The sequence below is a fragment of the Rattus norvegicus genome, chromosome 14 (genome assembly GCF_036323735.1).
Source record: "Rattus norvegicus strain BN/NHsdMcwi chromosome 14, GRCr8, whole genome shotgun sequence".
Classification (NCBI taxonomy): Eukaryota; Metazoa; Chordata; class Mammalia; order Rodentia; family Muridae; genus Rattus; species Rattus norvegicus.
Window position 1 is genome coordinate 15,532,808 of NC_086032.1, and position 27,238 is coordinate 15,560,045.

Below are 27,238 nucleotides of genomic sequence, written 5' to 3' on the forward strand. Positions count from 1 at the left end.
TTCACAGAAAGAAGTCAGTACAACCGAATCTAGGCATTTAAAGTGCGCTGGGGGTGTCTAGATCATTCTGAAAGCTCTGAGAGGTTTTTATGTGGAATGAGAAACACTCTAATTCCTTGTCATGCTATCCACAACAAGGTCCTCCCAACCCATCTTGTGGCCTAGGGCAAGGACCAGGATCAAGACCCAGACATCCCCATGTGAGACCCCAGAACATCAGTGGAATCCAGAAGCCTTTTAAAGGCTGAAATTGGCACCTGATAGCTCAAAATATACCTGTCCCTGAGTGTGTCAACTTGATATCTGCATAAGAACAATGGCTTCTCTTAAACAAGGACAGCTTCCTTTTTCTTTTAATATTTTTTAAATTTATTTATCCTTCTATGTTATAAGTACACTGGTGCTGCCTTCAGACGCACCAGAAGAGGGCATCAGATCTCATTACAGATGGTTGTGAGCCACCATGTGGTTGCTGGGATTTGAACTCAGGGCCTTTGGAAGAGCTCTAAACCACTGAGCCATCTCTCCAGCCCAGTTTTCTTTTCCACCTTCTTTTTTTTTAAAAAAATATGTGTTGTACATGTTTGTACATACGTGGGCTATTTTTGTTTTGTATATGTGTGGGAGCATACTGTGGAGACCTGAAGTTGATATGAAGACTCATGCTCCATTCCTCTTCTTATTCATGGAGGCCTGGTCTCCCAGTTAAACCCAGAGCTGACTGACAGAGGACTCTCAATAGCTAGCTTGCTCCTGTTCTCGGTCTCTGCCTTCTGTTGCTAAAATTACAGGCAGGTGGCTACACCCACCTGGCATTTACATGGGTTTTTGGGCATCTGAACTCTGATCCTCATACTTGTCCAGCCAATATTTAAGCACTGAGCGATCTCCCGGCTCCAAGCCTGGTTTTTTCTAAATAAGTTCTTCCTCCCATATGTGAGAAGATAGGGTTGAAGTAGTGAAGAGTCCAAGGCCTGGGCTCAATCCTCACAAGGAAGCTAAATTCTCGAGAATCTCCTGGACCATGGGTCAACAGTTTCTCCTGCAGCATTTCTAGTGGCAAGTGACACATTTTCGGATAGACCACAGCTCTAGGCCACATACTCGATCATTCTGCCTCTGAACCTTGTTCACAGCAGCAATGAGTGGACAATAGCCTGCCAGTATCAAGAAGGTTTTCTCAGGGCCAGGCACTGCGAATGACAAACTCCATCACTGAAACCTTACAACTGCTCTCTGAAGGAAATCCCCATTGATACGTGGCGGCTTTCTCTAGTGTTCTCTCCTGAGGCAGCCAGCTCCTGCTCATTGGTTCATTGACTGTCCACCTCCCCGCTCATTGGTCTCATTGGTTCATTTGCTCTCCAGCTCCCTTCCTCATTGGCTGCCCAGCTCTTCCATCAACACTTTCCCTTTGTAGATGCTGTTCTGTTCTTCAGCCAGTCTCTCTCTCTCTCTCTCTCTCTCTCTCTCTCTCTCTCTCTCTCTCTCTCTCTCTCTCTCTCTCTCTCTCTCTCTCTCTCCTTCCTCCCTCCCTCCCTCTCTCTCCCCCTCTCTCACTTGTGTATACATATACTTTTTCTGCTTCTGTTTCCCTACAGAAATGACTATTTTCAAACCCATCAGCACAACTGAATGAGGGTTTTTTGTTTTGTTTTGTTTTGGGTTCAACTCTGATCCCTGACTAAAATGTTCACTTTTGTTCACAACTCTAAATCCAGTATTTAGAAAGACAACCGACATATGGTCAGTCGCTCCATAAATATTCGCTGTTTAAATTTTACATAAGAGAGAACAGGGTCCAGTGGACATGCCTTCCACGGAGAGCCTGCCTTCATTAGGAACCCAGGTTCCAGAAAACAAATTCAGGCAGTACCTTTTCTTTTCGTGGTGGTCAGTGGGATTGCCCTTAACTATGAGGGCTGGGACACTGAACCTGAACAACACTCCAGGAATCAATTTAGTAATGCGTGTGTGCCTGTGTATACTCAGAATGTGGAGAGATGGCTCAGTGGTTAAGAGCACTGACTCCTCTTCCAGAGGACCTGGGTTCAATTCCCAGCACCCACATGGCAGCTCACAACTGTCTGTAACTCCAATTCCAGGGATCTGACACTCTCACACAGACATAGATGCAAGTCGAATAACCAATATACATAAAATAAAAATAAATTATTTTTAAAAATCGTATTGCACATCGTCAAAATCACCTGAAATATTTTGTGGTGCCCCCCCCTCGCTGAGAAATTTTATAAAACTTGGAGATGTCAACATTCTCCTGAAAGTGGTTTCCATAGTAACACAACAGCAGAGCCAGTACACATGTGAAACTACATTCCTTTTCCCTCCTGAGGTCCACAGATTCAAGAAATTCCCTCCTTTGGCACACATACTGTCACAATAAAAATTAATCTGTTTGAAGATCATCTCCTGAAGGGCCAAGCTAGAAAGCTCACGTTATTACAAAGGGGGTGGGAATGCATGCGGCTGCTGACCAGATTATGAAGAGCAAATGGCAGGAAATCACAACACTCTGACCATTTTTTTTTAAATCAAGCAATATTTTTATTTTTGCCAATTATTTGGCTCACAGCTTTGAGCAACTAGTTTTCAACTCCCCCCACCTTTTTTTTTTTTTTAAAGCATTCTACCCCTGGGGAGGAAAAATGAAGACCTCAAAAGCAAGTACAAATTGCTCATTTAAAGAACAGAAATTAAGGATGCGGGGGCTTTTCTTCCTGAAAAGCTCATCATTCTGCAGAAAGAAGCTGAATCCTGTCCCGATTCTTCTTGGGCAGTGGAGCAATTTTGGGTTTTGTGTTAGTTAATTTTAATTTACAAAGGGGGGGGCTCCATTCTTGAGACACCACCGTTGCTATGAGACTTCTGGGCTACAACAGATGGCCAGGAGAACAGTTCTCAGGCCAAGCCGGATCTCTGAAGCCCGCCACTCAGGCATACCATTAACATTCCTGGAATACCTTCAGAGGCAGTTCCCCCGGCCACCTTCAGACTGGCTCTCCTGCGGCTCCTACTGTGGCCTCTCTGGTCAGGGGGCCCTGGTGGAAATGTGTCATAAATGGTAGGACCATACGTTTCCAGGGACCACCTCACTTCCATGTGGCTCCAGGTGGGTCCACCTGTGTACACACTCAGGGGCACACCCATGGCAACTCATCATCTGCCTGCAAGCTTTGCTCACACCAGGCCACCCGCATCCTTCTCCAGGGAGACAGAGTTAGTGCCTAGACAGGAGGGTTGGAGGGAAAAAAGTTGAAGAATTTCTCATTTCGTTTTTTAGGAAGGAAGGACGGAAGGAAAGAAAGAAGGAAGGAGGGAGGGAGGGAAGGAGGAAAGGAAGGAAGGGGGAGGGAGGAAAAGAGGGAAGGAAAGAGGGAGGGAGGGAGGGAAGGAGGAAAGGGAGGAAGGGGGAGGGAGGAAAAGAGGGAGGGAGGAAAAGAGGGAGGGAGGGAGGGAAGGAGGAGGAAGAAAGAAAAGAAGCTGGGCCCTAGGCCTGTTATCTCAGGACTTTTCAAAGGTAAGAGGATCACAAGTTCAAGGTCATCTTCAGCTACTTATTAAGTTGGGGACAGCCTGGGCTACATGAGGGAGAGAAGGAAGGAGGAGGGAGGGAGGGAAGATGAGAAAGCACCTTGCTATCATAACTGAACAAATCACTCTGCTTTGCCCCTTTCTCTGTCTTCCAAAGTAGGAAAATCCTGACCTACCTGCTATCGGTTGAGGAAGTCAGTGAGGCGTGATTAATGTGCAACACAGAGAAGTAAGGTCACTAAACCTTCAGCTGCTTGCTGAGAAGCAAAAGATAAGGCAGAAGCTGGCTGTTTGCCTCCCCTTGGCGTCCAGCTGCTGAGCCCACCACCTGTGTGGCTGTCCCCCGGTGCTGACCGGAAGGCTTCGGTGGACAAAGTTCGCTGGGAGCTTTATTGCTCAAGGGGGAGGTTTGGAACCCAGTAAAACAACAACAAACAAAGCAAGCCATAGCTTCTTGGGGCGGAGTTCATTTACATTCCCATCCCAGAGTTTTCTTGGCCTGCAGTGCAAAAACAACGTTGTCCTTGGAGCCTGTCACCAGGGCTCACCTGACCAAGCCTTGACGGCAGAGCCAACTCCCAGTTTCCTTCTAGCACAGCTGGTTGTGGAGGGCTCTCTTGTCAGTGGGGTTAGCGGATTTGCCACAGAGACACTGCTGCCCTGACCTTTGGTTTTCACCCCAGAATGCAGTCTGTCCATCTTACTTAGGTCTTTGCCTTCCAAAGACTCCCATCTGAGAGGGCAGTTTCCCAACTGTCCCAGAATAGAACCATTTGAATTATTGTGTGGTTTGTTTGTTTGTTTATAAAAAGCATGCCTCTGGGAGATTTGGTCTAACCAGATGACAGTCGGTGACATTTTAATGAAGTCCAGAGGTGATGGTGGGGATGCTGCTGTGTCCAGGGTGGCTGAACCTCAGTTTACCTATCAGATGCCTTGGCTGAATCACGCAGAGGACTCTGGTCAGCTATTCAGCTTTTAAACTCATGGGCCTCCCTGGCTCTGAACAACCAGGCACTGAGGCAGAGGTAGGGGCAAGTGGTTTAAGAGGAAGTGTCTGCCAGCTGCAGCCTTCTGTTCCTAGGGCCGAACCTTTCAAGCCAGCCAGTGGGGCGCACCATGTGGGGAGGGGGCTGGGCAGCTCTATTGAGCTCCATTGTGTGCTGTCCACAGCACCACACAGCCAAGGAGGGAGTGAGCAGGCATTCCACAGCTCCAGGAAGGAGACTTTTAAAAATGGTCGTCTCCAGGGAAACAATAAATTTAGATACTTAATCCCCACACCCTCCGATCCAGCTCTCTAAAGATACTGTTCTCAGAATGAAGTGGCTATGTGTCTACCCCAGTCCCCGCTGGTTGTGATCAGTTATATATTTGCGGTGTCTTTCTACGCCACCCAAATATACACGGGGGCTTTCCGCGCACAGTATGAAATGCCAGGACAGAGTTTTTCAACTGACTGACTCCCACCATCTGTAATTTTTAAAAACACTGATTTTTTTTTTTTCAATTTAAAGAATACTGACTAAAGATTGTAGTGATTCCTTCCAATACAAAACTGACCGGCCCTTATTTCGAGACCTTGCTTTTGATTTCTGTATTATCTTAGTCAGAATTCATAGTCCAGGGGCGGAATTTTAAAATAAGAACTGATGCTGGATATCGGACATCTACTTCAATTCCAGTGCTTATTTATGTCCAACTCCTCCAACACTTGGTATTACTTACTACCCACATATCGACTTATGTTTTAAACGCTTATCAACCAAACACACCAAATGCACACATATTATGGTAATTTGCCCGTGTGGTGATCATGCTTTACCTGACAAGTGATGTCACTGCTGGGGCTTTTACAGGTCCAAGTCATCATATTTAGGGCTCACATTCATTACCTGTATGATGCTGCTATAGGCAAATGTTTTTTATAAAGAGAGGCTAGCTAATGGCAGAGATGGGAAACTCCAGTTAAGATACATTTTGGGAAGATGAACACAGCGTTTCTGCTTGAAGGTTCTCAGAGTGCTGACCACCTTCCTCCTACCTTTATCCGTCTTCCCCACTGTGGTTTACTACTTGACTAGAATCTCTGGGAACTGGTAAACATCTCCCTTTCAGGGAGGCACTCAACACCAGCTCAGAATCCCTTGACTTATAAAAGGACCCCTACCTATTTGTAAGCTATTTTCATTAAGAACAAATTAAAACCCCAGATTAAACTATCCCCTGCTAGTCAGAGCAAAACAGGCAGCGCTGGTTTCCGAACACGCTAATCTTTTCACCTCAGATAACAAGCACTCTAACAGCTGTCCAAGTGTGAGCATAGGAGGGTCCTGGAAGGACTTGTCAAATAATTATCAGTGCGGTCAAATGAGAGGAGATGTAAGCAAGCCAGGGCCCACAGCTCCAGTTGCTTGCCTTGAGTCTGACTTCTGGAACACAGAGAGGGGCACACCTCAGCCCGGTGATACCATTCGATCCCCTCCCTAAAGTAGAATTCGCTAAGTCACCTGTGCTGAATAAACCTGGAAACCAGACGCGCACTCACTTCACATCCGCTGAAGCTAAAGAGAACTGAAATACAGCTCGGATCAGAAAAGGAGGCCTGGAGGTGGGACCCTGGAACCACCAAGACGTCTGCCAGCCTCACTTTGTATTTTCTCAAAAGTCAGTATATAGAACTGTTGGCTTTAATTAAAATTCACTTTACTTTCACGGAGTGAGTTCTCACCGGGTGCCAATAAGTGTATCAGAAGCAACAGAGTATCGAGGGTCGCCACAATCTGTCAGACCCCTCTCACCCTTTACAGCTCTCTCATCCCATCCTATCATTTTGCTAGCTTATCTGCCGACTGGAGAAGCGGGTTTCATCATAAACGCTCCGTCTCTCTTTAGTTTATCTTTTCCAAGTCATTTCTGTCGAGATCAGTGGAGAAGTAATGGAGAAATAACCGACTTAAACGGACCTTACCTCACAGAAGTGGAAACTCAGGTGTCTCCATTGTCCTCAGTTATCTGCTGATTATTTCTGTCCGGCGTGGCACACAGCCAAGCTGGTCCACCCGGCCTTGGAGGCTTGGGTTAGGTGGCACAGAGGCCAACAACAGACTGGAGAGCCAGCTCCAGGAAGGCAGCGCTAAGACACAGGTGTCTGACACCCAGGCACCTCAGCTCCTGGAACCTGCGCTGCCCTGATTAGCTAAGTACAAAGGCAGTTCGAATTACTGCCTCTCCCCAGCCAATCGCCTGCCCGCCTGGCTGACAGGAGCAGGCCCCCTGATGTCAGGGACGTCCATTCACAGGCCAGAACCGGAGAGCCGGTTTCTACTGTGCCCGCCGGCAACCCCGCTCCAGGCACCTTAGAGCAGTTTGCTGTTTGTCCGGTTAGGAACTTTCTCTACCGCCCGCGGCGCCGCCCTAGTAGGGTCTTTAAACGCGCTGTGCAATGAAGGCAAGGCCGAACAAATGGTGTGTGTGTGTGTGTGTGTGTGTGTGTGTGTGTGTGTGTGTGTGTGTGTGTGTGTGTGTGTGTGTGTGTGTGTGTGTGACTAGCAACCTCTGGTGCCTCTTTCTCGCCTCCCTTGGCTGATTCTGGACACCAAGATCCCTATGCAGCTGATGGAGCTCAATTTTTAATTAGCTGTGGCTTTTTGCAAGCGAGACTTTCTTACAGAAACTGGGAGACAAGGAGACACAAATACAAAGAAAGATCTTTTTACAGTCACCGTTCTGAACAATGAAATCCAATATCGGAGGGAAAAAAAATCACTTCAGATGTGAAAATGGATTAAAAAGAGTGTGTGTGTGTGTTGGGGGGGGGACAAAACAGCTCATTTGCAACTCCAGCAAAGTGGGGCGCTGAATCCCACCTGTGGGCAGAGCTATCCCGGGGACCCTACACTGCAGCCAGCTGAAGCCATTGTACTCCCCTGAAACGGAGATCCTTTGCAGCTGTGCGGATAGGCAGCCCTTGATTCAAGTTTGGTATTTGCCCCAGACTGTAGGGGTCAGCTTAACAGTAACCATAGACACAAAGAAAGAGAGAACAGCGCACACAGAAAATGGCACTCCAAGTGTGTCCGAGTTTGTGGGTATGTAAATATGTTTTCGTTTGTCTGGGATGCTATGGGGTGTGTGTGTGTGTGGGGGGGAACATTTAAAATGCACAGACAATTCATGAAAAAGAATGGAGATTGATTTCGGGTTATTTCTTAGGTAAGGAGAAACTGAACAAACAGATACCCTACCACCCTCACAGAGGACATTATAAGGCACACTCAGGAGCAAGTACTGTGCAGACACTGAGAAAGTCTGAAGTGTCTCCAAGGTGTCAGTGCACTTCAGAGATGAGAACTTCACTTACAGACTTTTTCTACACAAAGGTTGTCTCTCCTGAACGTCCGTTCCACTTGATTCCCAGAGCTAGTTTTTAACTCTTATTGTAAAATGCAAGGAGTGAGATGAGGGTAGCTTACAAACAGCTTGGGTTGGGGCCACCAGACAATTCTGATAAAAATCAGAAAAAGAGAACTTCTGGTAGATTTTGCATTATATAGTCTTATTTTGAAAAAATAACCTTCTGGAGTGGGGGGGATCGGCTACTGACATAATACTTGTTTAGCTAGAGTGAGAAAGAGAGTTGGAGTCCTAGCAAACATGTATGCACACAAACACAACACAACACACACACACACACACACACACACACACACACACACACTCCTACTCCTACACAAGCTTTTAAACCCAGCACTCAGAGGCAGAGGCAGAGGCAGACAGATCTCTGTGAGTTCGAGACCAGCCTGGTCTACAAAGCAAGTTCCAGGACAGTCAGGGCTACACAAAGAAACCTTGTTAAAAGAAAAAACAAACAAACAAACAAAAACAAACAAAAAACAAACAAACAAAAAAACCCCAAAAACAAATCCAAAGATGGTCTTGTTTCCCTTTTCCTATCTTACAGCCTCCTCTTCGAAGGCCTCGTCTGACCACTACACCTTTCCTACCCTTGACCAGCTAGAGTTCAAGAACATCCAGGTTACAATTAATCTTGAATATATCCAATTTTACAACTTCCTGCTGCCAACCAAGACCCCCCTCTCCAACTCCAGGGTGCACAATGACAAATGGTTATCTGACATCTGTCTATCCCCAGCAGCCTTCTAGTGAAAATGCCATCCCTCTAACAACAGTATTCCCAGGGGTAGGTGGGGGTTGGAGGCGGCTCAAATCCTCTCAAGTCAGCAGCCATGCCCTGCTAGTCTGGCTCTGTTGGCCCAAGCTCCCCTGACATCTTTTCGAGTTCTTCCTGACAATACAAACAGGCCGTTGACTTTAAGAACTGTAGATGGGGGCTGGGTGCTCTGTTACAGGAACAGAAATCTTGGTGAATTTCTAGGGAAGCTATAAACAGGCAAGAAAAAAAATACCTCTCTAAATTATGTTGAATTAAAGTGCCTGTCTTGGGCTGGAGAGACGGCTCAGTGGTTAAGAGCACTGACTGCTCTTCCAGAGGTCCTGAGTTCAAATCCCAGCAACCACATGGTGGCTCATAACCATCTGTAATGGGATCTGATGCCCTCTTCTGGTGTGTCTGAAGACAGCTACAGTGTATTCATAAATAAAGTAAATAAATAAAAAAAAACAAAACAAAACAAAAATAAAGTGCCTGTCCTTTTACAACTCATGAGCCGAGAAAGCGAACCACTGGGGCATCTACAAAGAATGGTGCTGGTGCTTGGGGTGTGGCTCGGTGGTTGAGTGTTTGCTTAGCATGTGTGAGGCTCTGGGTTCAGTCTCCAGTGGGTGTGGTGATGGGGTGCCGCATCACAGAATGAGATCGCAGCGTGTGACCTCTGACTTTTCGGTTGCTTGTGGTTAAACCTGTCATTCGCCACAACTGTCAGAGTGCCGGTAGTGACGAAATCGTGTTCACGAATCATCATTAAACCACTGCAATTATTAGTCGGACTTACAGTCAAGGGGAATGAGAGTAACCTGCCAAGCGCTTCACAGCACGTAGTGGAATGGCAGAGACCGGGAAGGTCTCTCCTGTGGGAGAGGACCCCAAAGCCTACATACACATCACCCATCAATCACCCATCAATTCAGCCTGACATTCACTAGTGACTCCACACAACCTGATAAATGCTTGTTTCCTCCTCTGAAAGGGACAGCTATCCGATGTGGGGAACGATAATATCAGTAACCCACTCAGCACAATGCCTGGCCCATGGCGGAGCTCGTGGGTTCCCTGAGAGAAAGGGCCTTTCTCCCCTCCTTCTCCACGACCTGAAGAGAGGTAACAGAGTGTGTCTCTTCAATCATCAGGTTGTCTCTCACAGGCAGAAGGACGGCAAAGCCTGGAGTCCTCCAGTCGGGTAGCAAGCCGCTGTAGCTCCCAGAGAGTGTGTCCCTCAGAGCTTCTGTGACAGATGCTGTCTTCGGTGTGATGACCCTGGCAGGAGTGGATGGGGTGCGCCTGCATGTACACGACGTGTACGGGCTTGTAACCTTTAGGAAGAGTCTTAGGAAGACTCTAATGGACTAAAGAAATGGACTGAGCCACTAGGAGTCCTACCTTGAAAAGCATTAGTGGAATTCTCAAGAGGGTAGTTATAATATATATGTTTTTATACATTATACATGTATATTAATATACTTTATATTAATATATCTACATTATCGTTATATTATTAAAAGATATCATTATCCATTATAGTAATTTATATATATGTTTATAGCAATATAAGTTAATTTTTATGCCAGGCATGGTGATACACATCTTTAATCTCAGCACTCAGGAGGCCAAGTGGATCTCTTGTGCATTCAAGGTCAGCTTAGTCAGGCCAGCCAGTGCTACAAAGTGAGACTCTGTCTCAAAAAGACTCTGTCTTCTTCCCCATTTGTCCCCTTTCTTCTTTCTTTGTTCATTTAAAAATAAATCACTTTATAAAACACCTGGACTGTATTTTGTTATAGCAACGGAACATTGTCAAGTACAGCTACCATTCACAATCACCTTAGACGACGTTGATGCAGAAAGGCTTCTCACACTGGAACGCAGATGAATCCTCTTCATTAGCAGAGGAACCTGACACACAAGACAGCTTGCTTCCCTGTCCACCGCCCACAGCTCAGGTAAGCCCTGCCCTCTGCCCATCTCTTCCTGAGTTCCCGGCACATCTGGGCCGAGTTCACAAACATCTTCCCTCCATTTCCTTGCCTGGCTCCTTTGGCAATCAGTGGGTTGCCAGTCTTTGAAGAGGGATTAACATCTACTCTGGGAGCAGTGGAAGGGTCGGGGCTTGCCTGTCCCTTCCCTTTCTGCCATTGATTGGCCAAATAACTGTGAGAAAGTCCCTTACCATGACACACTATGTATGCCTCAACCTTGGAGGATCCTGGCCGAGATCACCGCTGTGTATCCTCCCACGTCATTTTTTGTGGTGAAGAAAAAATCAAAGACGATAAACTGGTGACTCTTTGACAGAATATGATGCTTTTATTTTTCCTTTTCCCTAAAGGCCAGTAGCCCCTGGATTCCGGCACACCCTGTTTCCTTCTGCGCACCTTTTCAAAAACAAACCCTAAGACGAGAGGGTTTCATGTTACCCCGCTGAAGAACTGCAGCCAGTGATGGATAGTCTCAGCGTCTGAAGGATTTTCCTTAATGATTTGCACATGTCCTCTGGGGCGCCTGTTTACAATTAGAGATGGAGGGACCAAAAGCTGCACCAAAAGCAAAAGCCTGGTCCTTTACTCGCTTTCCACTCTTTGGCTGTCCCCAACACATTCACCTTCCTCTAGAAGTTGGAGGCAGATGGAGTTTGTACGTGAAATGGATTTGGATGCCTGTCAGCCCTCTTGCCTGCACATTTACGACATAGTCTCAAAGCTCAAAGACCTTTCTTTCCCTCAGTAGGGTTTTGAAAACGAAAAGTTTGTCCTTAATACTCTGAGGAGGAATGTAGGGAATTTTATGAATGGAGCAGACAGAAAGAACGTCTTGGCATCTGACCTGCCAAGGGCACTTATCCTAGGGCACTCGACAACTTCCAACACGCTGTGCACGGTCCACAGGTAACTGTGTGCATGTTCTACGTACTGTCTGTTGCCTGTGCCCGCAAGTACGTCTGCTTCTTGAGGACAAGCATGCTTGTCTATTGTGTCTGAGTCCCTGGTACATACAACAATTGCTGGCTTATGTCAGATGCTTACTCAGGAAGCTAGGCATTATAAAAATATCACGTAAAAGGTTCAGAAGAAATGGTACTTTTCACATTTCACTTATAGAATTTGAACTGTGTGTATGTGAATGTGTGTGTGTGTGCGTGTGTGAGTGTATGTGGAAGCAAGAAAGCTATGTCCAGCCGGGTAGTAGCAGTGGTGGTGCACACCTTTGATCTCAGCGCTCAGGAGATAGAGAGGTAGGCAGAGCAATGAGTTAGAAGCCAGCCTGGTCTACAGAGTGAGTTCTAGGACAGCCAAGGCTACACAGAGAACAACAACAAAAGTCTATGTCCAGTACTCTTCCTTGGTTACTCTCTACCTTCCTCTTTTTTAAGATCATGTCTCTCACTGAGTTCCCAGTGAGAGTTCCCAAGGTCCTGCCAGTCTCTGTCCCCAAACCCTAGCACGGGGTAACAAATGAGTAGATTTTACGTAAGTGCTTAGAGCCCATCCTCCAGCTTTGGTGACAGGCACTTTACCAACTTAGCCACTTCCCCAGCTGCACAGCGTCTTTGGAAGACAGAAGCATTGTCCAACGGACCACAATGGTGAGAGTGACAACGGCACAGGGATGACAATGTGCAGCTGAGAAAAGGCTGTGGTGATAACCATGGTGGCTTTCAGGATTAGCTTAGTTACCTTTGTGACTGCTCCCACGCAGGCTCCCGCCCGAAAGAACACTGACCAGAGAGCTGAGAGACGAACCTGAAGAACTTACTTTGTCTCTTCCACTCCATTTCCTTCTACTACCATAGGAGACTGTATTTGTTGGAGAACTCCAGTCTCTGAAGGAGTCAAGTTTTCCTGGATGCTCCAGGCGAGTGAATGCCCTGGCAAATAAGCCAATGCTACTCTGCACTTGGGTGAACATTTTTTATGCCAATCTGATGGCACCTCAGCACAAACAGGGTTGAAGAGATAAAGGGAAGATGCCGGGTAAGGCCAAAGTATCACCTCTTCCCTGTCTGATAATCAGAGGACACACGCTACTGGTGACACAGGAATCAAAAGGCGCGCTTTTCACTGCTGGCATCACTGATCACAGTCAATGGCCCACTTCATTTCATTCTGCTCTAGGCTCCAAGCCCAAAGTAACCATATCAGCCCTGTTCATAGTCTATATATATATATATATATATATATATATATATATATATATATATAGTCTCTCTTCATAGTCTATAATTCTTTGGGGGAAAACCAAGGAACTCTCCTCATAAGAACACAAGCGTCCAGAGGGGAGCACAAGGCATTGAGCTGTTATCCCCTCAAAGTCCCCAACATCCCAGGTGGGAAAGGTAAGTTATAGTCAGTGTTAAGGATTAGGGTCAAGGAATTACACTTAGGCTCGGGACTTAGCTCTATGGACAAAAAGGATCTGGAGAAACAGCATCACGGCACGAAACTAGGCAAAGTATAAAACGGCAGGACACATTGACTCCTCGTACATACGTTCTCGGTTATCACAGGGTTCTTACTGCATTGGTTCTGTTTGGTTTGAGGAAGGGTCCGATTACCTGGGCTGGCCTCTAACTCACTGTACAGTAGATGACGGCTTTGAACCTCTGATCCTCTTGCTTCGGCCTCGACGTGCTGCAATCCCAGACTAGTGTTACTATCCCCCAGTCTATGTGATGCTGGCGACTAAAACCAGTGTTTTGTGTAAACTAGGTAAGGACTCTACCATCTCAGCTACATCTCTGACCTGGAATTTTGTTTTAACACTATCAATAACTCTACACAGGAGGTATTTATTATGATTATTATTCCCATTGTATAGCCGAACAGTCTCAGACACAGAACAATGAAAATTTGCCGAAGGTCAAAAAACTAACGAGTAACGCCAACAGCACTTGAACCGGGGCAGCCTGGTTTTACCCTATGTGCTCCGAAAGCATTGATGTGCATGTTGGATATCCTCTCTGAAACTCAAGGGCGTTTGTTTTGGGTGGTGGAATTCCCCATGCCTGGCTCTCTTAGCCCAGTATCAGCAGAGTAGATCAGCTCTCTGGCGCCAGCCAGCAGTGCAGAGAGAGGCTGTCAAGCAATTAGCTTGATGATAATTTGCTATAATAAATCCCTCTTCAAATCATTGAACCTGACAGGGAAGAACATTTCCCTTCCACCTTCCTAATGCTTACCTTGGTCAGTGGAAGAAAGGCAGCTAGAATCACGTCGAAGCTAAGAAACCAATGTACCTTAAAAACCAAACGCTAACAATCCTCAAATTGCCAACTTGCCACTTTCTATAGCATCAGTTCCAGAGGATCCGATGGCTTCTTCTGGCCCCTGAAGGCACCAGTCGTATATGTGGGCCAAACATCCTTATGCATAAAATAATTTTTAAAATGTTTTTTTTTTCCTTTTTAAAGGAGAGGACAGACTATCTGAGCTTGAAGACTACAAACCCAGAGGAACAGGAACCATCAAAGAGACAAAAGATAAAATAATAGTTAGGTCGCCAGTGGGAATTTCAAGATCTACTCAATAGTCTGAAAACTATCGATGAGCAATAGGAGGAGAAGATCTTTCTAAAAGCAGAGAAGACATCTAAAATAGAACCACGACAGGAAAATTCCTAGAGTTAGAAAAGGAGATGCCAAAATCAGATACAGGAAGTGCTTCGGACACCAAAAAGTCAAAACCCCAAAAGAAAACTTCCCCTTACCATACTACAATTAGAGCTTTGCATACAGAGAACAAAGGAAGAATGTTGCCAGCAGAAAGAGAAATCCAAGTCACGCACATAGCAGAACTGTCAGAGTGGCGGCAGAAGATTAACAGAATCTTTAAATGCCAGAAGAACTTGGAATGATGGAGCCCAAACTCTGAGAGCCAGCTGCCAGCCCAAACTACTATACTCAGCTAAGCTGTTAGAATTGAACGATAATTGAAAACTTTTCATTAAAAAGGAGTCTGCGAACTTTAAACCAGCTCCGCAGAAGACACTTGAAGGAAGTCTTTGGACTAAAAAGAAAAACAAGGCTACCTAGGAGACTACAGGGAAGAAAAACCATGCTACAAAGAAGAGTTGGGCAAAAGAGCCAAGCAAACCAGCAGAACAACGGGATTCAAACACAACTTCCTTTTAAAACATTTATTGTGGGGGCTGGAGAGATGGCTCAGTGGTTAAGAGCACCCAACTGCTCTTCCAGAGGTCCTGAGTTCAATTCCCAGCAACCACATGGTGGCTCACAACCATCTGTAATGAGATCTGATGCCCTCTTCTTCTGGTGTGTCTGAGGACAGCTACAGTGTACTTATATATAATAAATGAATAAATCTTTAAAAAAAAAACATTTATTGTGGAGCCAGAGAGATGGCATGGCAGTTAAGTGAACAGGCTGCTCTTCCGGAGACCCTGGGCTCAGTTTCTAGCATGCACATGGTCGTTCACAACCATTTGCCATCTCCAGTTCTAGGGGACCCAGCACATTTTTCAGGTCCCCAAGGCAGTTACCAGACGCACGTACGGCATACAGACATACATGCAGGCAAAACACCTACATAAAATAAAAAATTTTACTGTTTTGCATGTGTGTGTCTATATACCACAAGCATGCCTGGTGACCCAGGAAGCCAGAGAGGGCATCGGATCCCTGGAACTGAAGTTATAGATGGTTTCGAGCCGCCATGTGGTTGTGAGGAATCAAACCCAGGTCCTCTAGAAGAGCAGCCAGTGCTCTTAATCACGGAGCCATCTCTCCAGCCTTCTACACCCATATTTCAATCTCGACCATGAATATTGTTGGTCTAAATTCCCCAATCAAGACTCTAGATTAGATTAAAAAGCAGAAAGCATATATTTGCTGACTCTACAAAATGCACCTCACTGCAAAAGCTAGACACGCCCTTCTGGTGAGAGGATCGGGGGACATCCCAAGCAAATGGACCCAGTAAAAAGCAGATGTCACAGTTCTCGGACCTGACAAAACAGAATTTAAACCAGAATGGGCAAGAAGAGGTATAGACGGTCACTTCCTATTGGATCAGGGAACAATCAAAGGATAGACTATCACTCGCTATTGGTTCAAGGAACAACCAATCAGAGGACACTACAATTCTTAACGCATATACCCTAAAAGGAGATGAAAACAATTTTTGAAAACAAATACTATTATATGTAAAGCCATAGATTAACCCTAGCACAGGAGTAATGTGTGACTTCAATATCCTACTCTTACAAGTTGACAGGTATTTCTGACAAAACGCAGAGAACTATGTGAATTAAATGAAATGCTAGATCAAGCAGACTTAACAGAAATCTACAGAACATTCTATCTAAACACTTCAGAATACACATTTTTTTTTTCTCTCAGCGTCCTTTGGAAGTTTCTTTCAATTAGATTGTACATTAAGACACAAAGCAATTTTGGAAATCGGATGAAATTCATTATATTCTATTTGATCACAATGGAATGAGACTACAAATCAGTGGTGAGAGGAACCCTAGAATGCACACAAAACTCCTGGGGTTCATACAGCACACTGTCGAATGGTAAAGGGATACTTGAAAAATCTAATAAGTACACGCTAAATTTCCCAGAATCAAATGAAAATAAAAACACACTATAACAAAACCTATGGGATAAAAAAACAAACAAACAAACAAAAAAACAAAACAAAACAAAAATGACCCAAACAAAACAAAACAAAAATGACCCAAAGAAGGGAGTTTATAGTTCTAAATGGCTACGTTGAGAAATTGCAGATAGACAGCCTAGTAATCCATCGTAATAGATTGTAATGATTGTAGACTGGAAAACGAAATAAACCAAATCTCAAACAGTAGATGGAAAGAAATCATTAGCTCAGGGCCGAAGCTAAAGAAACGGAAACAATGATGACATCATAGTGCGGGAAGGTGCCATGCCTACTACTGGAGGAGAGAAGTTATCACCAGTCTTACCTAGCTGTGAAGACTAACCTACAATGGGAACCAGCCAACCATGATGTACCCACTGGTGCAATAGTAGCCAAACATCATGGGCATAACCAACCACGTTCTGATTGGCTTTAAGGCCCATTCCACAAGCTAAAACCCATACCTGGCACTACTACTGAGCTAAGAATCTATTGCTAGAATACTCATAGGTCCTAGTGGGCAACACATTATTATTCTGATAAATGGGCACGGTATTAATCTTGCAACGACCTGTCATTATGTGATAGATTAGTGCAACTCTCAACCCTCATCAGAGTAACTTCTCTTCTCAGATGGTGATTAACAAGAAGGCCACAACTGATCAAGGTGCAGAGGCTGGGGGAACATGGGATGCTCAGCCCCGAATGGAACATCTACCTCACGCCTTCTCTTCCCAAGGCTGAGGAGAGGGGTCAGAAAAATTACAAGAGCCAGAGGTCCTGGAAGACTAAAAGGTAGTAGTGTTTTCCAGACAGGAAAACAGGGCAGTTGTACATATGAACATGACAGCGCACACACAAGACCTGCACGGGCTCAAGACAGACACAATCCCAGCACGGAGAGGGAGGTGGGTACGAAGTCCCACCGTAGCTTAGGAGCTATTCGCAATCAATAACTGCTGGGTGAAGAATCAGTTCCCTTTAAGGGTGTGGCACCTGGTAGGCTGCCCAAGCTCGTGTGGGAAAACACACATCTACAAGCAACACAAATGCCACTCAAAGGAAGGGAGCACAGATTCAACCAGGTGGGGAGGTGGGGTGGGTCTGGGAGGGATCAGGGTAGGAGAGTGAATATGATCAAACTGCACTGTATGAAGTTCTTTTTTGTTTTGTTTTGTTTTGTTTTTCAAGACCGGGTGTGATGGTTGGTATGTGCTCAGCCCAGGGAATGGCACTATTAGAAGGCGTGGCCCTATTGGAGTAGGTGTGTCCTTGTTGGAGTAAGTGTGTCACTGTGGGCGTGGGCTTTAAGACCCTCATCCTATATGCCTAGAAGCCAGTATTCTGCAGGCAACCTTCAGATGAAGACATAGAACTCTTAGCTCCTCCTGCACCAGGCCTGCTTGGATGCTGCCATGTTCCTGCCTTGATGATAATGGACTGAACCTCTGAACCTGTAAGCCAGCCTCAATTAAATGTTGTCCTTATAAGAGTTGCCTTGGTCATGGTGTCTGTTCACAGCAGTAAAATCCTAACTAAGACACAGGGTTTCTCTGTGTAGCCCTGGTTGTCCTAGATTCGCTTTCTAGGCCAGGCTGGCCACCATGAACTCAAGAGTTCCACCTGCCTCTGTCAACCGAATACTGGGATTGAAGCCATGTGCCACCATGCCCAGCAAAATGTATGAAATTCTAATGAAGAATTCTTTTTTTAAAAAGATTTATTTATTTTATTTCAGTCTTCAGACACACCAGAAGAGGGCATCACATCCCATTATGGATGGTTGTGAGTCATCATGTGGTTGCTGGGATTTGAACTCAGGACCTCTGGTAGAACAGTCAGTGCTCTTAACCACTGATCCATTTCTCCAGCTCGAAGAATTCTTTTTTTAAAAAAATGTTTTAAAGATTATTTAGTTTATGCATATGAGTACACTGTCCCTATCTTCAGACACACCAGTAGAGGGTATCAGATTAGAGATGGTTATTAGCCACTATGTGGTTGCTGGGAATTGAACTCAGGTCCTCTAGAAGAGCAGTCAGTGCTCTTAACCACTGAGCCGTCTCTCCATCCCCTGAAGAATTCTAACAAGAAAATGAGAGAACATAAATCTGCTACAACAACAACAACAACAACACAGAAAAAGAAAAAGAAAAGACAACCAATCAGGGTTGTCTATTTGAAAAGATAAACAAGATTGACAAATCCTTAGCCAAACTAACTAAAAGTAAGGGAGAGAAGATAGCAGAAATTAATAAAATTAGAGAAAAAGAGGAGAACCATTACAACGGATTCCAATGAATGAAGAGGGGAAGAGGCCTTGGGGAGGGTATTAGAACTCATTGGATGTAAACATGGGGGAGGGGTGGTAGAACACATGATGTAAACACAGTGTGTGAGGAGGAATGCTGGGAGGTAAAGGCTTAAGTAGGGATAGGAAGAAGAGTGTGTGAGAGAGGAGAAGGTTCTGGTGGGTGAACCAAAACTAAAGACCTATGGATAAACTGTAAGGAACCCATTGCTTTGTAAGCTGCTTATTAAAGAAAAAAAAAGTTTGAACATAAATACTGTGCTTTCCCTAAATGATTATTAAATGAAAATCTCATAGCTAGGTATGGGATACTTCCTCATGAGTCATGGGTCAGAGAGGTCTCCAAGCCCCCCATTCCCAACAAGCTGCCATTGCCCTTGGCTGTCCAGAATAACCAGATAGTGAGCCCCATTGCCTTCACACAATGCAACTTGGTTGCAGCACATAGAGAAGTCTAGGTGGGACCGACTGCAACATTTCCTCCCTGGCAGTTAACTTTTGTGGTGCAGCTCACTGGGGAAGAAAAGACTTTAACAGTCTCATCCATTTACAGTGGCTCCTCAAGGCTATAATACCAACCTGCCAGGTAGAATGTGCCCACAGGAACTACTACATGACTGTAATGGTTACCCCATGCTGACGACTGAATCCGAGACTGGCTCTGCAGGAGGGTATTTTATACCAAGCAGTATAAACCTGGCCACTGTTCACTGGCTGGGGAGGTCCTAAGTGGGGAATCTACCATTATTGTTTTTCTAAACAGACAGGCAGAAAAACGTCCTCCTAAATATTTATGTTTATACCAACAGACGGGTGCCGTTCTCAGCCTTGGTTGGAGAAGCTTCTTTTTGAAGTGGACAGCAGTCAACTGGGAAGTCCAGGAAGGCAGAGGTCAAGGCAAGTTTGAGGTCATGAGAACTTACGTCCCCACCTTGACGATAGGATGCTGAACAGAGCTCCTTATCTGTGGCATCCAGGAAGCAGAGAAAGTCATAAAGGGATCAGAGACTAGATACGCCCTTCGAGACACACCCCGGTGACTTACCCACTCCACCCAGTTCCCACCTCCTAGTGGTGCTTTGAGCTATGAATTCATCAATGGCAAACACCTTAGACATCCAATAGCCTCAGTATATGGTCACCTATCAATAATGCTATCAGCTGGGACTAAGCCCTCAAAAGAGGAGTTTCCTGGGGGACACTTCATATAAGAGGGTAGGATGAGGGTATAGACATATTTTCACACACACACACACACACACACACACGCACACACAGGCACACAAAACCTTCCCTATTTATTTGAAGTTCAAACTGCATTTTTATTTGCCAAATCTGACAACCTTACTTTAATCTACAAATGATTACATGGGATGATGGGTTGATGAGTCATTCATTCAAGTCTCTCTTCATCCTGCTGTTTACCTCGGTCCAGATCTGAATCATGCTGTGGTCCCATCTTTGTGCTGAATGAGGAGAATGATTAGATCTAAACTCAATCTTTATTGGATTTTCGGCTTGTGCTAATATTTCAGTAAGGTTGGGTGGGAGAGAAAACGCAGTTCAGGATAGTCCTTCTGTGTGACTGTCCACAGAGGTACAAACCCATGCAAAGACACAGTGCTGAGAGAGCTGAGTCTGGGACATGCCGTTCACTGTTCTTCCGACATGTTCAAGATTCAGAGGTGCACACCGGAATCATCCCAAGGCCTCTAAAGATGGTTTCCACAACTGTGAAATAAGCCCCTACCTCCACTGTCCGGATATCTGAAATCCCCTTTATCCTTCCATGGTCCAACTCCCTGCCAGTAAGAACTGAAGCTGACAGACAGCTCTGCCAGAGGTCCTGGGGACATCTGAGTCACATAGCAAGCTCTTGACACTCCCAACACCCAGACTGACCTGGCCTTAGCCAGCCTTCAAGGTCACTTTCTGCCTGACTTGAAGGTTGCTACAATGAGAAGACTTACTTCAGATCGTAGGACATACCTTTCTATGCACCGGTAGCACCAATAAACATCACTAAGATTATACCACTTATTCCTTTATGGGTAAATATTGATCAAGTGCAAAGCTGCACTTAAAAACACAAATAGGGCTAGCTAAGAATGCAGCTATGAAGCCCCGGTTCAACCCCTAGATCCACTTAAACAGGACTATTAGCCTGGCACTTGGGAGTAGAGGTAGGAGTAGCTAAAATACAAGGTCATCCTTGGCTACCTATTGAGGTGGAGGCCTACCTGGACTGGACTACTTGAGAATTCCTCTCCTCTGTGTGTGTGTGTGTGTGTGTGTGTGTGTGTGTGTGTGTGTGTGTGTTATAATCCTCACTTTAAGTCAATGTAAGATGTATTTATTTTGAAGAGATTTCTTTTTAATATAAGAAATGGGAAAAGCAAGAAGTGGACAGAGGAGTTTGGTAGAGGAAACAAGAAAGCAGTAGCTATTGGGAACAAATCTGGGGAGGGAGGATTTAGAGGAGGCAGCAGAAAGCAAGTGGTGAGGCCAAGAGCTTCCTGGTGGAACTGGTGGTGACTGGCAGCAGAGACAAACACCAGTGCCTTCTGAAGCAGGGCTGGACCCGAGTGCAGCCCAGCCTTCCAGGGACAGGGGGCTTCTAGGCCCAGTGTAGAGCACTAGTGGGTCTGTTTGGGAGAGAAATGACAAAAATCTCACTGAAAGTCTACAATTTTCTCTTACAAAACAACGATGATGCCAATATTGTGATACTAAAGAGGTATTTAACCTCTTTTAAAAAAATAAAAATCACAGAACAAACTGCGTTTGGAACCAGGCTGTGAGATTTTGTTTTGCTTTATTCTGGGCGGAAGTACGATGCGCCCAGCCTGCCTCTCGGTGAGCCACAAAGCTCCCTCCTTCGCCTTCTCCTAGGCTGCTTCCTCCATTCCTATTTTTATTGGCCTGTAGACTTGCTCCCATTAAACAAGCAAGACTAGATAGCTAAGGCTAATTTACTTAAGGCAATGCAAATCAACCCACCTAGGAAAACAAAAGCTCCCAGTGTGTGCTGTTCTCAAAGGAAAACAAAGGAAAGTGCGGTCAGAGCCCAGAGTGTGGGTCATCCAGAGCCTGGAGCTGCTTCAAGGTTGTGTAAGCACGGAAAACTTGCTGGTCAGAACACACAGGTAAGGCAGCTTAGACTGTGTCAGACAACTGAGTTTCATTATTTGAGCCCTCTTTCTGCCCCCCTCCCCACCCATAGGGCCTCATTCTGTAGACCTGACTAGTCTGGAACTCACTCTGTAGACCAGGCGGTCTTTGAACTTACAGAGATCCATTTGCCTCCGCCTCTGGAGGGCTGGGATTGGAGACATGCTCTAATAAACCCAGCTCAAGACTCTTAGTTTTGAGTACTTGTTAGAATCATGTATTCTGAATAGCTGGCTAATACATGAAACAAAATCGATTCCTACAAGCAACATCATGTTAGATCCAGAATAATCTGCTTCTTCAGAAGGTATTTCAAATCTTATGAGAGTGTGTACTTGCCCAGTCCGGTCATTTTCTGTCTATTCAGTGTCTAGTGCCCCCATTCTTCTATCCCCATTTAAGTTTAGACCGTTAATCTCAAATTAGAATAGGATTTGTGTGGTCTGCATATTTAGGGGCTGGGAAGGCATAGGCACAAATTATATCAAAGCACAAAACCAAAAACAGCAAAAGCTCCTTGGGAGAGATGGCTAGAGCACTCACCCGCTCGTCCAGAGGACTTTGTTAAAACCAGACCGTGTTTCCAGACCCTGTCAGGCAGCTTTGTAACTCCAGCCAAAGGGATCTGATGCTCTCCTAGCCTCCGTGGGCGTACAGGCTCACCCACAAGTACAAATAATTTCTTTTCTTTTCCAAAAAAGTAAAGGCCAATTTTCATTTTTTCCAGGCTCTTCTGAAAATATCATAGCAAGGATAAGTTAGCATTTTATATTGACAGGTAAAGCTGCAGCTAGCTGATTCCTGGTTAAGCCTGCGAGCTTGCAAGAGGAGAAGCAGCAGATAAATTACACAAACAAAGTGAAACCGTGTGGCCCTTAAGTTCCAGAGTATGAGCTCATTTTTTTTTTTTTTTTTTTTTTTTGCTTGATAGTATCTCAGGGACTGATAAGGAGGCTTTGACCTCCGCCCTGACCTGGAGACAGTGCTGGGAAGGATGGATAAGCCAAAGGTTGAAAGGGTCCCAAATCCAAACAGCACTGCTAGGGTCGGGCTGTCACCCAGGGATCTCGGGCCCTCCACCCCACAGTGAATCTGATCGGGAATTCCCACAGCCTCCTGCCGGTCTTCCTGCCTCATTAAGTAGGCACTGTTGTTGTGAAGGTGTCAGAAGCAAGCCTGTGTAAACAGAGGGAACAGGAGGCCATTCCTGTTCAGTGACCTGCACCAGAAAAGGTCTAATTTTAGAAACTTCTGCATCTTGCCGTGCCCTTGGAAAGAGGGCAAGCCACGATGAACACTTGGTATTTAAAGGAAAAAATAAAGCAATGGGCATTTGTGTTCTCAAACGCTTATGGGTAGCTTTAGGGAATAAGAACACTCCCCGTTCTCTGACTGAAGTTCAGTTTTTGAATTTTGAGGTTTCCTTGCACCGCAGGGAAAAGAAGAATCATCACCCTAGAGAGTTGAAATGGACTGTGGGGTCGGCCATGCACACACTGACCTGATCCTTTGTGTCTTATGTAAGTCAAGGAGAGGAGGACAGAGCCCACTACCCTGCAGGCCTCAAGCTTTAAACCCTTCTGCTGTTAAAAACAGGCCTCCTGGGCGAGCCACAGCTCAGTAGGAGAGGCAACTCCTCAGCAGCCTTAGACCCCAGAGTGAGCATAACGATGGGAGAGAGAACTGATTCTACAAATGTGGTCCATTGAGCTCCATACATTGCCTTGGTACAGGTGCCCTACACTCCACTCCATATGATGATGATGATAATGGTGGTGGTGATGGTGGTGGTGGTGGCAGCAATGATGATGAGCCAGCTTTCCTGCCCAAGAGTCTGAGTTACTGCCAGTATCAGAGTTGCAACACTGAAATACAACTGATGGATTGGGAGGAGGACATTCCGGAGAGATTTTAATAATTGTTGTTAATACAATATTTTTCTGTTAATTCTTTGGGAACACTATACATGCATACAATGTATTTTGGTTACATTCTCCCTTACTCCTTCCCTAATTTCTCGTGGATCAGACCCTCCCCCCAACACCTTCCGACTCCCTCAACAAGTTCATGCCTTCTTGTTGCTGTTTTAAATCTTACTGAGTCTGATTGTGCTACTCATACACTGGTGTGGAGCTTGAGGCCATTTACTGGAGAATGACCAGGGGCCTTAAAAGAAACAGACTCTCCCTCCCCTAGAAGCCATCAATAGTTCCCCAGCTGGGGGTGGGGCCTCAGGAGTACCTCCCCATCGATGGGATAGTGACTAGTTTTGTCTTGCATAGACCTTCGCAGGCAACCAGATGACAATCATGTGACCAGATGTGCAGTGGTCCTGTCATGCCCAGAAGACGCTGCTATACCTCAGTTATCCCAAACCTCTGGCTCTTGAAATCCTTCTGCCTCTTCCAAAATGTTGGTCCAAGGAGGTATGATATATATCTGTCCCATTTATAGCAGAGTGCTCCGTACTTTGAATAGTTGTGAGTTTCTGAAATATCCCCCCCCCACACACATACACACACACACAGAGACACACACATACACACACACACATATACACACACACAAGCACACACAGACACACAGACACACACAAAGACACACACATAACACACACAGACACACACACAGACACACATAGACACACACACAGACACACACACAGACACACGCACACACACAGAGGTGTCTGTATTGAGGTCTGGGAGATGCACTAATCTATGGAAACAGGATGGTTTGATACTATGTTAATCTAGCAAAATAATAACAGTAGGCGAACCTATGATTTACGAGTTCTCCAGTCATAGGTTCTTGACCTGTGAAGTGGTTTGAATAGCTTTGGCCCACATAGATTCATGTGTTTGAAGGCTTGGCCCATACATAGAGAGTAGCACTAGTAGGAGGTATGAACTTGTTGGAGTAGGTGGGGCTTGTTAGAGGAAGTGTGTCACTGTGGAGGTGGGGTTTTGAGGTCTTCTATGTTCAAGCCACACCCAGTAACACAGTCTCTTGCTGCCTGTGGATCACAATGTAGAAACCTCAGCTTGCCAGCACCATATCTGCCTGCACACTGCCATGCTTCCCAACATGATAATAATGGATTGAACCTCTGAAACTGTAAGCCACCCCCAATTAAATGTTTTCCTTTATAAGAGTTGCTTTGGTCATGGTGTCTCTTCACAGCAATAAAACAAGTGAATTTACAGTGCCAGCCACTTATTTCTGTCTATAGACCAGGTCTTAAATCTAATCAGAAAGTGTAAGACACTCAGTCTGTGCCCCTAGATTGCACCCATGTGCATATCGTACCAGGCCAGCCATAACTGTAGCCACAGGGCACATGGCTGGGTAAAACTGAGGATAACTCTCCCACCCCAAGCAGCCTACAGAGCACCTTATGGTATTATAAAGCTAATATCCACATGATTTGTTTTTTAAGTTTAAGTGTGGGTAGGAGAGATGGTTCAATGGTTAAGAGCCCTGGTTGTTCTTCCCGGAACCCCCGTAGCAGCTCACAACTGTCTGTAATTCCAGTCCCAAAGGAAATGACCTTTTCTGACCTTTGAGAACACCAGGCACTTAATGTGGTGCACATACAGAGTGTCTTCGTTAGGGTTCTACTGCTGTGAACAGACACCATGACCAAGGCATCTCTTATAATAAGAACAACGTTTAATTGGGGCTGGCTTACAGGTTCAGAGATTCAGTCCATTATCATCAAGGTGGGAGCATGGCAGCGTCCAGGCAGGCATGGTGCAGGAGGAGCTGACTGTTTTACATCGTCATCTGAAGGCTGCTAGGAGAAGACGGGTTCCCACATGGTTAGGAGGAGGGTCTCAGTGCCCACCCCTACAGTGACACACTTCCTCCAACAAGTCTGTACCTATTCCAACAAGGCCACACCTCCAAACAAGGCCACCCCCTGGACATGACCAAGCATATTCAAATTACCGCACGTATATACAAACTACTCACACATAGAACATAAAACAATTATTTTAAAAGGTTGAACACGGTGCCAAGTGCCATTAGTTCCAGCACTTGGGGTCAGAGGCAAGTGGTTATCTGTGAGTTAGAGGCCAGTGTGGTCAACAGAGTGAGTTACAGAACAGCAAGGGATACATAGTGAGACTCAGTCTCAAAAAACAAAAGTGTGGGCTGGGGATTTAGCTCGGTGGTAGAGCGCTTACCTAGGAAGCGCAAGGCCCTGGGTTCGGTCCCCAGCTCCGAAAAAAAGAACCAAAAAAAAAAAAAAAACAAAAAACAAAAGTGTGTGCGTGTGTGTGTGTGTGTGTGTGTGTGTGTGTAACTGCCTGTGCACACACATAGAGAAGTCCCAGATCAAAGTCTCAGGGGCTTGTCCTTGATTACTGACAACCTTTATTCTTTTGAAATCATAGGTTCTCTTAGAGCTTCGGGGACTGTCCTGACTCTGTCCCTTCTCAGTTGGCCTCTTTTTAATGTGGGTTTTGGGATCTGAACTCAGGTCCTCGCGCTTGCAGAGCAGGTGTTTTGCTGACTGAACCGTCTCCCAGCCCACAGCTGATTGCGATGCACTGCTGTCTCAAGTCCACATGTAAGGAAACTTGAGGAGAACAGAAGAGAGACTTGGGTGGCATAAGAATCAACCATCGTTGGGGCTGGAGAGGTGGCTCAGCAGTTAAGAGCACTGACTGCTCTTCCAGAGGTCCTGAGTTCAATTCCCAGCAACCACATGGTGACTCACAACTATCTGTGATAGGATCTGGTACTCTCTTCTGGTGTGTGAAGACAGAGACAGACACAGTGTATTTACATAAAACAAATAAATCTTATCTTAAAAAAAAAAAGAATCAACCATCACATAAAACACACACAAGAGGGCCAGCTTGGAGCTGGCACACCTAACCACTGAAGTACACGATGTTGTTGGGTGTGCTTTTGTGTTTATTCACAAATATTCAGCGAGCATGAATCAGAGAGTGGCACACTGGGTAAAAAGCTAGGTCATCTATAGGTTTGTATCCTAAGGAGAAGAAAAGGATGCCTCTCTGACTGGTAGGGAGCGGGGAGGGAAGAGAGAAAGGAGAGCTGAAGAGGATGAGGAACATCCATCCCGATGTGTAGGATATATGTAGGATATATAGGATATGTATGATATGTACGATATGTAGGATATGTAGGGTAGGTATGATATGTACGATATGTAGGGTATGTAGGATATGTACAATATGTACGATATGTACGATATGTAGGATGAAGCCACAATTTGACTGACTGTGCAAGAAAGGCTAAGGCTCATGCAAACACCTGAAGGGCATCAGAACAGTCGATCAAAGTTTAATTTGGATTAAGCAGCACACACTGGTGACATGGGACTGCCAGTGGGAAATGCTGCCTCTCGTTCAC

The 27,238-nt window shown here is 45.4% G+C and overlaps 1 protein-coding gene and 1 long non-coding RNA gene across 3 annotated transcripts in view; one reads left to right on the plus strand and one right to left on the minus strand.

Annotated features, from left to right (window-relative positions):
• Positions 1 to 27,238, minus strand: part of Shroom3 (shroom family member 3) — a 297,390-nt gene that overhangs the window by 149,039 nt on the left and 121,113 nt on the right. The window lies entirely within an intron of this gene.
• On the plus strand, positions 7,448 to 17,833 carry LOC108352720 (uncharacterized). The gene is made up of 3 exons (XR_001841085.3): positions 7,448 to 7,643; positions 10,534 to 10,692; positions 14,157 to 17,833. It is a non-coding gene; the product is annotated as an uncharacterized LOC108352720 (long non-coding RNA).